Genomic DNA, 13,768 nt, shown 5'->3' on the forward strand with positions numbered 1-13,768 from the left:
ACGTGGAAACCGAACTGGCTAAGTGGGTCTACCCGGAGGCCAGGTCTAGAATCTGCTTTAGCCTCCTAGTCCCCACCCCGTCGGGTTTCCTGTCCAGCAGAGGGCAGCAGGTCTATCTGGAAGGCTCCAGAGGATGGCACGCTACTAAGTGACCAGCAGAGGGCAGTATAGATCCTCAGTCTGGGCTTAGCTATTTACCATCTAACTCTCTAAGATAAATACTGAGTTTGGTGGGTACCACATCTTCAGATGGCTCCAAAGAATAAGACCTTTATATAGAGACTCAGACTTTCCTTGGGCCACAGATCAGAGACTAGCCTGGCAGGGTGGCTGCGGTGTAGGCAAGCAACCCACTGGGACCTCACATCCTTCTACAGTACCTCTTCCATCTGCTTGAAGCCAGATGCCCCTTAAAACCATGCCAGCTTTATTAGAATAACCATCAATGAAGACACCACAAGGCAGAGTTCCCTTCTCCCCATTAGCACCTTAGCACTCCGGATAGTTTGTAAGCAGGCAAAGAAGGAATCTAAGCAGGACAGGAAAAGACCAGCACAAGGCCTGTGCCTTTCTGGGGTGGGCAAGGATCCCGTTCCCAGTGCCTTGCTCGCCTTCCAAGGAGTCAGACTAACATTTCAGAGACACCTGGCTGGCTTGGAGAGGCCAGCTTCTCGTCCCCACCCACAGCACTGCCTTGATTTCCACAGACCAGCCTCACACACATAGTCCAAAGAGTTGCACAAACCTGTTCCAGCGAAACCGATCCTGGATACCTCTCAGCCTCACTGGCACACCACTGCTTGGGACATTCCTGCCTTCTGTCTATATTTATCCTTAGCTCAGACCTACCTAGAGCCCCTTCCCCGCAGGTGTCGGTGATGCTCCTTGCATCTTATATTCTTCCAACAACCTCAGGAAGAGGCACTACTACTCCCCTGAAATAAAGAGCAGGAACCCCAGGCTCGGAAAGGTTATGTGACTTGGCCACGGTCACACAGCTTGTAAATCGTGGAAAGGGAATCTGAATGGCTTTCCAGGGCTGAGTAAACCAGTGGGAGGCAGGCTTGGCAGAGGGACTTACTGGTAGGAGGGGAGGTGGGGCGGCCACACAAGTCCCCTCCCTTCCAGAGCCTAGCGCAGGCGGCTCATGGGTCCCCCGATTCCGTGATCCTTGCACCCCCTTCCCAGTCTCTCCAGCTCCCCCACCCCGGCTGTTTGTGAGTTACCGGTGAGCTCCCGCCCTCCCTCGCCGCCTCCTCCCACAGCCCGACAGGAATAGACGCTCCCCAGCTCCTGCGTAAAGGCTCTGCCAGACCCGATGCGGGGCGGGGGGGCGGGGGCGGGGGCTATTCCTGGTGCGGCGACTGACGCAGGCAAGGCGCGGCCACCGCAGATCTCCGCCCCCGACTCACCTGCTCCCTGCCTCAGTGATCTGGTCGGAGAAATGGGGGAGAGCCCATCGCCCCCATCGCCAGTCTCTAGTTGCTAGATGAGGAAACTGGTGTCCTAGGCTGGGATCTTGTGGTGCCTGTCTACCCATCTTCCCTCGGTGTCCTGGGGCGGTGGAGGTGACACCACAGTTACCTTGAAGCCTTACTCCTCGGTTGTAAGGTAGCCCAGCTCTTTCTCTATGTCTCCTGAAGAAATGATCCCTCTCAGATTCTCCCTCTCACTCCAGCAGAGGAAGCAATGGGAAAGGGGGATTGGGGAGGGTGAGGACACTATAGCCTGAAGAAGCCTTTAGGAGGGCTCTGCTGGGACCTGGTCCCTGTCCTTATCATTCTGACCCCAAAGGAAGGAGGCTAACACTGGGTCCCCTCCTTAGTCGATGACTGGGGGAGGGGGGATCTCAACAGTACTCTCACAGATCCCAGGGCCACCTGTGGAACATCGGGTGGTCCAGTCTGGGGACTTTGCTAGAAACATGGAGTGCTCGCTGATATCTGCAGGCTCTTGCTGGTCTACCTCCTAGGTAGTAAATCTTTCTTCTAGTTTCCATTGCGTTTTCAAGAACAAACGAAGATCCATCTCTCCTATGCCCACCTCCCTCCCCAGCTTAATGGCCTTAGGCAAGGCCTATCCCACTGTTGCTCTCTGTCCATCCACTAGGAGCTCCCAAGAGCAAACGGGTACCAAGGAGCTCGTGGTCTCCATGTGCAACTAGGAAAGTCCTAACAAAGCCAATGGCTTCAAGTAACCAGTCTTTTGTAGCCTGAATTCTGGCCACCGGGCAGTAAACTTTCCAGGGCAGGTGGATGAGAAGGCTGCCTTCTAAATCACATCAAACAATCTGCAAGGGTTCTAAGGCTCTGTTTTCCTTCTTCTTATTTCAAGAAGGGCATGGCCGCCCGCTGTGGTGGCTCACACCTGTGATCCCAGCATCCAGGAAACTATGGCAGTGGGGTGTGTGTGTGGGGGGGGGGGTAGGGCTGCTGCAACCTCCCAAGACAACTGTCTGTCTCAAAATCAAATAAAATAAAGGCAACAAAGAAGGATTGAGCTTGTTGACCGTGTCATACAAATAAGAGAACAGAAGCCTGAGTGGATTGCTGCATTGCGCACGTTCATCCTGCTCGAGAGAGGCCAGACTGGACTGGGGTCACTGTGCACGCCCCAGCTCTCTTCTTCTCTGCCCCTTGTGGCTGAGGTTTCCGGAGGCAGGGCCCTAGCAGGAACAGGGATCCCCTGAGGCACAGACTGGAGAGGGTGGCACACACAAGCCTGCCTCCATGTCTGCTGGTCCTGCCTGCTTGCATCCCAGCAGCTCATAGGGTTTTACGATGATGGTTATTTCTGAAGGCACTTGAAATTAATGATGGCTCTAAAATGGCCGGGACAGCAGAGTCATTGCTGAGACCTCTAATTAGCAAGACAAACGGAGCCGAGGAGCCAGGAGTCGGTGGAAGCTGGATGAGCAGCAGTAGGCATGGGATAGGGGCTGAAGAGGTAGTACCCACACTCAAAGCCCTTGGAGCTGTGTGCTCAGGTGGACCTCATATTCCGTTTCATGTCACACACTAACTACTACCTTGCTGTGTGATCTTGCCCCTCTCTGGGACAAAGTTCCCTCAGTTATATACCAAAGCCTCAGGGCTCTTCAGCTCTGCCTAGCCTATGGGGGCATTGGAATGGGGTTCCTGAGTTCCACAGAGGAAAATGCTAGGCCCCTAGAAAGCTGGATTCTATAATCAGGGGCTTTGTATGCCTGGGAGCTACAGCAGAGGCCCCAGACTGCCCCAGGCTCTGCAGCCCTTTATGCTGGTATTGTGGAGTCCACAGCACAATGAAGTCCTAGAGCAAAGTGGGTTGGGACCTGGCAGCTAATCCATAGGTCAGAGTCCTAGGATGGTGCAGTGTGAGGGAGAAAAGGGAGTGGGGACCTGAGGGAGCTGGACAAAAAGTCCCCACTTGGAAGTAGGCCTGTGGCCAGGCTTTGAGCCCTTTTGGCCACAGCTTTACCCAGGGCTGGGGTTGTGGTGCCATAGCTGGAGAGGAGCAGTCAGCAGCCCTCTGGGGGTTGCTAAGCAATGAGGGGAAGCTGGGAGGCTCTGAGGTTTCAGCAGAAGCCCTTGAAGGGTTGGGAGGCAGCCTGGCCCGAATATGTCATCCATGGGGGCTGAGAAGTAAGAACTTTGTCTGAAGTCAACCAGTGAGTACCCTGCCCACTCCAAAGCTCCCAAGGAAAGACCTAATGGTGTTTCTGACCCTGAGTTACCCTGGAATGGGAGGCACCAAAGAAGTGTTCTTTCCACTGGGGATAAAAAGGTTAAATTGGGAGCAAAAAATAAAATGCAATTTGAAATAGCAATTTGTATAGAGGGACCACTCTGAAGCTCTTTGGGACCCTGGGCTCTCTGCTTGGCAGAACAACTGCTCCTAAGGGTCCGGGTTTGCCAGTCCCCACGGAGACAGGAGGAGAAATTTGAGCTAATGCGTGCAAACAGGCAGCACTGTTAGCAAATCCATTCATTAAGCACTCATCTTGAGTCCCGACGTGCCGGAGCCTTGTCTATTAACTTAGCTCAGAACCTGTTATTATCTGAGGTCAAAGGCAGTGTAGTAGATTCAGAGGCACCCAAGCAGCCTCATGGTCTAGTTCTGATACTCTCTCTAATTGTTATGTGACCCTGGACCAGTCACTTCACTTTCCAAGCCTCAGTTGTCCTGCCCTTAGGCAGACCTAAGAGGACTCCCAGTGACTCTTGCCTTACAGACTTCCGCTGTGTCATCCCAAGCCCCCTGAATGCAGATGGACCAACTGACTCCTGCTCCCTTCCCTCCTGTTGCCCCAGACATTCACACATGCCAAACAAGTGCTCTAACCCTGAGCGACATGTCCACTCCCCAACTCTCTTCTGAGTTAGAATACGGCAAAGGGACAAGATGTAGCTTGCGTTATAAGATTATAAAACAATGCAGCTTCCATCTTGGATGTTCTTTGTCCATGGTTGGCTTGCCTATTCTAAGGGAATCTGCTGCCACGCCACTAGCATCTCTGATGAGAAGTCCACTTGGAAAGAAGCAATGTTCCCCAATGGGAAGACCACAGCTCTCTGGATACCTTGACTGGAGTGCCCAAGAGACCCTGAGTCAGAGAAGCCAGCTCTACCTTACTTGGAGTCCCTCCCTGAGCAGTCTATGAGGTCATATTTATTTGTTTTAAGCCACTGCAGGTGTGGTTTGTTACAAAGTAGCACCTGGCTAATGTATGCTCTACCCGCTACATGTGAGCAACAATGCCTTGGTCCTGCCACCAGTCAGGCAAAGTGCTTCCTGCCAATCGGGTGAAGAATTGCACAGGAGCTAGGTTGCCCCTTGATAAGGTTGAAAAGATGCAGTCTGTTACTCAGCAGCATCTTGCTGGGTACACTCCACAGAGAAACAAGAGGTCCCCCGCCCCACAAAAGGTTTTTGTAACAGCAAGGGTCAGAAGCCTTGGATGTACCTCTCAACGGCAGGATGATGGACAGAGCGCAGTGTGGTCACACAACGGAATGACAAATGATGATGCAGACAGACACCAGTCACGCGAGTCAGCACAGGCAATCCTATAGCGCAGCCTGCAGGGACAAAGCTAAGAAGCAAGCAAGACCACAGCATCGAGTCAAGTTCCAAAGCATACCCTACCACCCGAGCACAAATCCCTGCACATGTAGGAAAAGCATCTCGACAGGAGGATGACCGCCACCTCTCAAAAACAGAAGGGAGTCAGGCTGACCCCACACCTTGTGTTCCCTCCACCCCCAGCAGCACACAGCTCCTGCATTAACTGTTCAACCAGCAACTCATTTGATCTTTCAACAACCACACAGGGGTGGGGGTAGGAGGCATCCTATTATTGGCTTTTATGAGAGACTGAGGCATGGCGTCCTCAGGGAAATAGCTCTGTGCTTGGTTGTTACTTTGCTGTCACTATGGGAAGGGCATGGCCTCTGCCTTGTTTTTGGTTACATGGGGCAGGGGGAGGACTTTTCCCCAGCTTCCTAAAATCACTAAGTAGTGTAGGCTAAGATGTGGCAACATTTTGATTAATCAGTCTGTGGTATGTGTGAAGCCTCAGGAGCCTAGTCTAGCACCAGCCATGAGACTTATGGGGAGAGTGGACAAAAGACCGTGAGAATGAGCCCATCAGATTCAAGACGGCTCAAGTTTCTGCGGGCTCAGTTCATAGATGAAGACTGAGGCTAAGGAATAGGACTCAACAGTTGTGTCTCGATAGGTCCTAATGTAAGCCTCAATCACATCACAGAGGGACGGTTGTCAGTCCCATTTAACCAATGGGGAAACAGGATCAGAAAGGGCGAGCAACTTCTCCAACCCACACAGCAGACATGAAATTGAGGGGTGGGCTCTCACCCCACCCTGCCCTACCCTCATGTAGACGAGAGTCCCCGACTTGGCTGCCCACAGGGCAATCTTGGACTAAACCAGGATAATGTAGGAGGTCTGGGAGGAAGCAGACAGGCTGGGAAGGATGTGCTTGCTTGGGATGTAGAGGCAGATGCTTCGGTGGACTCAAAGTGACAAGCACCCAGCCACCCAGCCACCCTTCTATCCATCCATGTGTTCATTTATCACCCAGCAAACATTTGCCATAGCTTTCTCTGTACCTCCAGAGCCCATGGTCGAGCAAACAAGACTCAACCCAATATGATACAAGCTGTTTGCACACAAAGCAGGCACCGGGGAGTCGGGGCAGGCATTCATCAGGTAGGCATGGCTGTTGCTGAATCAGACAGTGAGAAGAAGACAGATATGTGTACAGAGGTGGGGAGCTATGTCACATGGACAGCAAGGGTGCAGAGGCCCCACCCTACGGTGGGGAAGACCACAGCTGGCCAAAGACTCAAGAGGGTTTGAGGCAGAGCTACGGCCACCTCTCTTGGTCTGCAGGCAGCTGGGTCCCTGGGCTACGGCAGCCCTGTGGGACAGGCTGGGCCCTGCTCCAGAGGGATTGAGAGCAGCAGAGTTCAAACCATAACGGCGTGTGTAATTATGTGCAAAACTGAAGGAGGGTGTCTTAATAATTGATGGTGGGAGAGAGTAAATATCGGCAGAGGCACCCGGCTGCATCGCCCCGTCCCGTCTGGCTGGGGCCCAGGGCAGCCGCCAGGCTGCTAATATGCCTATAAATTATTGAACTTATAAAGAAGAAAGCAGGTGTCATGTCGTATCCATAAACAGCTTGTTAGCTAAGACTAACGAAGGGGTGGTGGGTCCCTTGGCATGGCATCCACTCCCCTAATCTGATTACAGAGGGAGCGGGGTGGGGGGGGGGGAGAGAGAGAGAGAGAGAGAGAGAGAGAGAGAGAGAGAGAGAGAGAGAGAGAGAGAGAGGTCTACCCCATATCTGGCCTCCCACCATCTGACCTACTGTGGCATCTGGTAGTGGTGGGTAGAGACACTTTAGTGGAGGTCTAAAGACAGATTCATGGGTAAGATCTAGCCAAACTGTGGACAGTAGGCAAATAGGGGGCCATGTACCTGCCTTAGAAGTTGAGGAGCATGAGATATTGTGAGGCCTGTAGGGTGCACTTCCTAAGGAAGCCCTTATTGATTATCTCACCCTGGCAAATCCCCCGCCCTCTCTGAGCAGCTTTCCTTTGCAGCTGCTGCCTGGGACAGTCCACTCTGGTAGGCCATGGGGAGGGTCCTAGGAACCCACACGTATGACATTTCTGGTGCAAAGCAAGCTTTGGGACTGGGTGCCCCTCCCCACCCACCTCCACTGCACAGAGCCTCCTAATTAGATCAGACCTAATGAGGCTTCCCTCTGCAGGCTGTTTACGCTCCATTAAGGCCTGAGTCCAGGACAGCAGCCTGGGAGGCACAGTGGAAGTGGGGGAGGAGCTGGGCTGCCAGCACCTGGCCCACCCAAGCACAGGCATCCCATTCCAAGGAGTAGAGAGGAAAGTGGGCTATAGCTGCCAGAATTGGCTCTCAGGAGTCTGTTGTGTCCATGGTGTGCTTAGCTCTGTCAGGGGAGGCATCCAAATCCCTAGGTGGCCTCCAGCAAATGGGGTGCAAGCCTGGCCCACTTCTTGGGCTGGCAACCCTTACCAAGTCCTGATACCCCCAAAGGGCATATTCCTTAAGTGGTTTCCTTCTTCTGGAGGTAAGAAGAAAATCCTAAAAGCCTTAGCTCACTAAATAAGCCTCTGGCTGGCCTCTTCTCCCAGGGTTGGGGGTATCCTCCTTTGTTTTATCTTCTGTAGTCTCCCGCTGCCCTAGATCCACACAGAAGCCCTGGGGTGATCCAAAGCCACATAGCACTGAAGCATCTACAGCCTAGGGTTAGGGTTAGGGTTAGGGTTCTCCCTCTGACTTGGATCTTAAACTTAGCCTTGGTCAGGTAGGCAAGCAGGGAATGCCCTTCTTTCCTGGGTATCTAGCCCATACCCAGAGGAGTTGGGACAATACTAGTGTAGTCAGAGAACGGTGGAGAAATCCTTAAGGTACAGCCTACTCTGGGCTTTAAGGGCATGCCTTAAGAGAGGAATCTTTAGTCTGGGACCATAGGCCATTTGTGAAAGATGGGAACTATCAGTCTAATTGATATCAACTTACATCAAACTGAGTGGCGAGTGAACAGACACCTGTCAGAGTAGCCACTAGGGGACAGCAAGACAGGTCAGACCTCTGGGCAGTTAGCAGGGGTACCTGAATTATTGGATAGGAATGGCCGTGGATCAGAGGAGACCCATGGATCTGGAGCAGGCTAAGGCAGAGGTAGCTTAATTCCAGTGTTCATCCAGGCAAGACCTTGGTAGTGCTACAAGGAGACACTGGGAATCACACCTTGGGGACAGTGGCCACATGAATTAGGTGACAGGAGTGAGGTCAGAAACTTCTGGTCTGCAGTCTCCATGGGATCTGCTCTGCCTGCATAAGTCTATTCTCCGTCACTCTATCTGCCAATCTCAGGCGTGCTCTTTCATACTGCTATGGACACGTGTGAGAACCCCTCACCCCAGTTCAGGTCCCATACCCCAGGAGTTACGGGTCTGGCCCAGACTCAGAAGGCAAAGGAAAGTTTCCAGGGAGCTGGCATTGTTTCCTGGTGGGCTGAAGAGCTTTCTAGCATGGGGTGTGGTCTATTTGTCAACAAGGCAATGTTGGGCATGATGACTGGGTGAAGCTTCTAGAACATGGCCTTTTCTGGAAATGCACATGTTCTGTCCTTCCCTTGCCTGCCTTGTTTGATCTCAGCACTCACAGATTTCAGTGAGAGAGCCCTACTCTGATCATTCTGACCCTTGGAACAGAGGGCCAGCATACCTCATCCTCAGGAGGATGAGTCATTAGGGTTAGGGTAGGTCAGCTACAGGCCTTTCTACATCTTTATCTGTTCTTCAAGACCCATCAGCCATGGGCAAAATTTCCCAATCTCCTATGCAGGGTTTGCCTTCTGGGAAGAATAGAGTCATAAACCCTTGGTGCAGCTCACTCTGCTTGTCCCAAGCCCCACGACATGCATGAGAGCATCTGGGTGAGGGAGGATGCCCTGACATAGGGATCGCTGAGGCAAACCTACGCATCTTCTACCCCTTTCTGTCCCTACCCCTTCCACATGTGCCGTTTCTGCCACTAAAAAATGAACTTGGCATTTTGGGGGAGTGGGGTGTGGGCCTCAGAGCAGGCACAGGGGCAGGCTGAGCCTCACAAGGCCTGGCCTTCTTACTTGTTTATTTTTGGTTTGCTTGAGACTGATTTTCTTTGCATAGCTACTCCTGGTTGTCCTGGAACTCACAGTGTAGACTAGGCTAGCCTCAGATTCAGAGATCTGTCTGCCTCTGCCTGCTGAGTGTTGGGATTAAAGGTGTTTGTGTCACCATGTCCTGTTCTTACTTATGCTCTTACTGGCCACTTTGAAACGATGGGAAGATGTTGCCCTTCAACTTCACTAAGAGATAAGGTGACTTCAGTGAAACCAGGACCTGTAGCAAGCCCTGACCCTGGCAACTGTCATGGAAGTTTGAGTTCGGACAGGGGTTCTCTGGGTGGGATCCTCATCCTGAATCCATGGAATGGGATCAGATGGCAGCCTGAGATTTCAGACCCCAAGAAAGCTCCCTGTAGTCTCAAATTTAAACATGGGTGTGCACATTGAAGCAGTGTGTTCACACCACCTGCTGAGGTGTGAAACCAGCCAGAAATACCTGTGCCGTTGTGGTGGCTCAGCAGGCAAGTGGGGAGACAGGCCTGGTATGCCCTCAGGAAGTTTCAGTGACTCAGACTGCATTGCACCCCACCCCCTGCCCCACACATCCAGACTCCCTTCCTCCCATGCACACAATCTAAGAGTAGGTTTGTCCAGGAGCCTCGATCTTTCTCGATCAGGGGGTAGAGGTGTCTGGAGCTAAGGAGTCCTGGCTGCAGCCTTGTAGCCAGGAAACTGGGGTCAAAAGGTCCCCATCATAAGGTGGTATGGGTAGGTTAGACTCGGGGCTCACTCATCCCTCTCTCTAGAGTCATCCAACCTTGTGGCTACTCATCCCAGCAGCAGCCAACTCTTCACACTTCAATCTGGCTGTGGCATTTTCACCTCAGTGAGTTGGCGGTGGAATGGGCTGTCTGTGTGCCTCATAGGTAGAGATAAATACCAGCTCATGTCTGAAGCATGGTGAACAGACAGACATATTGGGTTCCTGTATGTGTCCTCCCATCTCCATGCCTGCTGGTCTCAGACAAGGACATGGTTGCTGCCTCTGAAGACCCTCAACTGTGGGCCTTCCTCTCTCGGCATCTCACGCATCTCACCAGCCTTCCTGGAGATCTGGCTCCAGACCTACCTAAGAGGAGTTCACAGACGGTTCTTTAGCCAGCGTGTAGTTCTGAGGATGTACAAGTAAACAGGGAACCTTGCTCAGCTCCTCTTGTGGTGGACATTGACCATTCTTACTGGGGCAGCGAATTGAGGAAGCCCAGGGCTATAACATATCAAATGCCTCTCAGATTCACAACTATCTGAGGACGCAGGAGGCCTAAGAACAACCCCAACTTGAATGAGCAGGTACAGGGGAAGACCTCAGTTTCCCAATCTGCCTATCCTGCCTGACTGCCTGCCTCCCATGGCAAAGTGACAGCGGAACATTTGCATGAGCTTACTAAGGGAGCAAAGGAACAGGCACCCCACTGAAGACCCTGTCACCCTCCAGCCCTATCAACAAAGTAGCAAGTAAGCAAGACTCTGATTATCTCTGCATGTGCTCTAGTTATGTGTCCATGAAACATGCATGAGCCAAGAATGTGCCCTGGAAAAGACCTCACCCAAACACACAGCCCCCAGCCCCACCCCACAGCAGCATGCAAGGGGACACCCACCTGGGCAAATACACTAACACACACATGGTCTCACTCTGTTTCTGTCCTTCCAAGGAGTCCTACTTCCCAGGATTCTGCTGTCATGGCAACCAAGAGAGCTAAATGGGGTGGGGGGTGGGTGGAGGAGAAAGAGGTTGAGGGACCTTGCTGTGGCTTAGAACGAAGCTGGAGGCTTTAGCTTCTTACTCTTCTTTACACAACAAACACAGGTCACACTTCTGTGGGCAGTGTGGATGGGCACAACTGGGCAGAACTGTCCCTAGGGAGAGTCAGATCAGAGGCCACCAGCCCATGTCATTCCCAACAAACCCAGATGTCTCTGATAAAGGTCAACACAGGAGCAACACCACCCTCCCCTGAACTTCAGAGGCTACTTTGTCCACACGGAAAGACTAGAGTTGCATGGTTGAACATGGTTATCCAATGGCCAGGGAAGTGTGGGCTCGTGTACATGAGGCAAGAGGGACCCTGTGACCCTGGGGGCACTGCCAGGCCTTTATTCTGTGCCCTCGGGTGCTATTTTATACTTCCCACAGCTCCAGGAATCCTGTGCTGGCATCCTTACAACATAGATGAGGAACGGGAGCCCTGGGGAGGCAGCAAAAGTCACTCAAGGCCACTGAGAGGTGAGTGGCAGTCAGGGTACTCATCTCTTGAAGAAAGCAGGGACCAGGGCCCATGTGGGTTAACTACTTGTGTTACTGACATGGAGTCTCCCCAGTGGCTATGCTAGTCCAGAGGTAGGCATGGTAAGGAAGGCCAGGCGAAAACACCAGCCCCCAAGCTCTTGATCCAGGTCTTGCCTGTGCCAGACCTGGCCGGATGGCACCAGGATTCAGAGCTCAGGGCACTCAGGTTTGTCTGTGGAAGTATGGGTCAAGGCAGGGGTAGCCTGGCTTATGGGAGGATCTGACAGGAGGCAGACAGTGACCAGAGCTACAAGAAGGAGAGGCAGTTTTGCAGGGAGGAGTCTAAAGGCTTTCCTAGAGGTGCTCATGGGAGGGACAGGACCCAGCCTGCAGACAGGAACATGGGCATCTGAAGAAATGAGAAGAGCGAGTAGGAGGGTGGGGAAGCCATGTCTGAACAAGGCCCAGGGAGCCACCGAGGTAGTCCTGAGTGGTCTAGGGGCTGAGTAAGCATGAACATTCTCCTCGGGACCTCCCTTTAGGTGGGGTAGGATGACTCACAAACATAACAATGGCAGTGGTGACATGTGTTTTCCTCCATTAGTGTTGCCTTTGAGCCCAGGTCCTGCAGGGCAAGCACACTGGTGACTAGTGGGTCCCAGAAGCCTCTGGGCAAATGGCAGCCTCGCTGAATGCTGTTCCAGGTGGTCCAGGAAAGGCCCCCGGCTAACCCTTGCACTCCATGCTGCCCCGCCCCGTGCCCTTCACTTTTCTCTTCCCTCCCCCACCCCACCCCCACCCCACATTCCTGTCTCTAACTGTTGTTTTTGTATTTTCAGCCCTCAGCAGTTTTCCTGAAAGAGAACAGCTGGGCTTCTGGAGTCAGAGGAAATATTTTTTTTGACTACTTTGCAGATTCCCCTCCTCTATGAAAACTGACGCCACCATTGCAGATGGATTGACAGACAGACAGGAAGATCTCTATTTTCTTGCCTTCCTCTCCTGGGGTTTTGTTCTGGGGAAGAAATGGTGATAGAGGGCTTGGTATTGGGTCCCTCAGTACATCATCAATCCCATTTTACAGATGGGGAGCCCAAGATCACTTAGATACAGTAGCCATCACGTTTATATTGGCCAGCATTTAAGGAGTGCTTACTGTGTTCCAGGCACAATGGCTGATGGGAACAAGCAATGGTTCTGAGTCCAACACATTATTGGTGACACTTTGCAGAGAGGAAAACAAGGCTCAGTTGTGCACATGGCTCTTCTGAAAGATGTCCCTTCCTCCCGGGCCTTGGACTTAAACCATTATCCCTACCAATGTCCCCAGGAGACTTCACAGCTTCTGCATCCCCACAGAGATGCAGTCTCTCCCCTCTGCACCCACTTTAGGTCTTTGTGTTGTGTGTGTGCATGTATGTGCACACGTGTGTGTGGCAGTGAGAAGTCCGCCTCAGGTACTGTTCCTTAGGTATTGTCTACCTTGCATTTTGAGACAGGGCTTCTCATTGGTCCCTGAGTTAGCTGGTATGGATGGCCAGTGAGCCCAGGGAACTGCCTGTCTCTTTCTCTCTTACTTTGGGAATGTGAACATACTTCCATGACAGATTTTGTAACATGAGTTCTGGGGATGGGGCTCAAGTCCTTGCAAGCACTTTACAGTTTGAGCTATTTTGCCAGCCTTGTGGTAGACCTTGACCTACACAAACCGAGTCCAAAGTGGCTCTATGACAGAGAACTTGCCTAGCATTGGCAAGGCCCTGAGTTCAATCCCCTGCACTGGAAGAAAACAAAAACCATATACACGCAGGTTAGGAAAGTGCCTTCAAGACACATCTGTGGAGTTCCCTTCACTTGGGGCAGTTATGGGAGCTACAGGGACAGAAGTCTGAATCTTCTGAAGACCTGGAACCTTCCGTGTCCAGTGTTTTAACCACACAGTGGGAATCCTTTTGGCACATGAAATTGCTCACAAATCCAAAACAAACAACAGGCTATGTGGTGATGCCTATGTTCAACGTCAGAGCTATTCGTCGGCATGACAGGAGTCTGCTGAAGACATGTCAGGAGGAGAGGCTTGGGGAACAAAAATGATGGCATGGCAAGGAAGGACTGAAGGACATGGAGTGGGTGGGTACAGAGCAAGCTGGGGACAGGCCGTTGCTAATTGCTCGGCCTGCTGATGCCAAGAGCATGGGTAGAGAAGACTCCAGAGGAGAGGTCAGAAACCAAGGCAACCAGGAGAGTTGTAAGAGCTTTGTGTGGTCCTCTAAGTAGCTCCCAACACTGCTCATGGAGGGGCAAACAGGAAGGGC

The sequence above is a fragment of the Micromys minutus genome (genome assembly GCF_963924665.1).
Source record: "Micromys minutus genome assembly, chromosome: 16".
In the NCBI taxonomy this organism is placed as follows: Eukaryota; Metazoa; Chordata; class Mammalia; order Rodentia; family Muridae; genus Micromys; species Micromys minutus.